Below are 1,621 nucleotides of genomic sequence, written 5' to 3'. Positions count from 1 at the left end.
TTAGCTCAGCTGCCTCTGAGCACACCTGTTTCAATTTAATTTGCAGTAATTAGGAAGCCTAGGGCACCAGGAAAAACTGCTGTTCACTCTGTTTCAAACAGCTGAGTTTTCATGTGCCATTTAAAATGCTGTTTTTCAGAACAGACTGCTGACTTGCTAATGCTAGGAAAATGAAATACAGCAAAGTATTTTTAGCAGCAGGAAGTTGTTACTTGCTACTGCCAATTACATGCCTTGTACTTGAACAGTGACATTCTTTTCCTCTTGCTTACTCTTCAAGATAGGTAAAAGCTGGCTGAGGTCTCAGGGCATGAAGATTTGAACAAAACTTAGTCCCTGGGAGCTGGCTGATATTTCTGGAGTCATAGTCAGTACTGGCAGCAATCTGCTGTGACAGAGCAGAAACAACAGTGTCCCAGATCCACTCCTCAAAAATGGGAAAAGGAGAGGATTAAGCAAGAGACTTGGATCTATTGGCTTTGGCAAAAGGCTGAAGAGCGTGTCATGCTAAAAAAATTACTAAAATTGGGGAGTAGAAAATGGGGCAGAGGGGGGAGAAATAAAAAAAAAAACATTTATGTAAGGATAGATATTTATACTCTGAGTTAATTTATCAAACTGACAGAGAGACAAATCATCCACCATTAAAATAATGGGATACAAGTTTTCTTTATATCACAATCCTTATTTACAACTTTTAAATATTCACAGAGGAGTCAAGTATCCTCATCTTTTAATTTAAAATGTGGTCTTGCAGGCCAAAAGAAAACTCTTGGCAAAAATAAGTTTCTACAGGAACAGGGCCCAAAGAATGACTTCTTTAAAAACAGGATAGATCTTAGCAATCATGATGGTACTCCATTTTTTTTTTTGTATAATCTACATTGCAAACCACAGAGGGCTCAATAAACTCACACAAAGCTAGATCTCTGAGTAACAAAACAATGAGAAAGGGCAATAACAAGTGTCTCTAGTATAGTTAGACACAGCTACTTAGGACTTTCTAAAATGTAACACAAATCTGATTTTTTTTTTCAGGTGACATACAGCTCTGCTTTGAGAGTTGCATGCAAATTTGCATTTTCAATTGCATTTTTGATTGCTTTTGCAATTTCGTTTCCACATGCTGAGAATCCAACTAAAGCCAATACAGTTCCTCTCACTAAACTAACTTGAACAGATGGATGCATTTCTACAAGTAAAACTGCATTATTTTAATAACTGGACGTTTTTTTCTGTAATGCCATTAGGAACAACCATGACACTGTATACTTTTCCATCTTAGAAAAACTCCCTGCCCTAATCCCCCACCCCCCAAAAATAAATTACCTAGGAGATTTACAGCAATGCTCCCTGAATATTGATTATTTAGGAATCGTTTTAATATGATCAGTCACTATTTTTTGTAGACTGATGCATGCTTTAAAACTGGACAAGAAAGAAGAAAAAGAAACCCATATAATAAACTGAGGTTTAATGGTCAGCACCATTCTTTCACCACTTACGTGAACTTTATGGAAAATAAAGGTGTCTGCCTGAAGCTGTGCTTAGATAAGGGATATGGGACACCCATATATATTCCACACATGATTTTAAAATTATGAAAAATCAGAAAGTATGA

This window comes from Cinclus cinclus, chromosome 3 (assembly GCF_963662255.1).
Source record: "Cinclus cinclus chromosome 3, bCinCin1.1, whole genome shotgun sequence".
Classification (NCBI taxonomy): Eukaryota; Metazoa; Chordata; class Aves; order Passeriformes; family Cinclidae; genus Cinclus; species Cinclus cinclus.
This window is presented reverse-complemented; position numbering follows the sequence as displayed.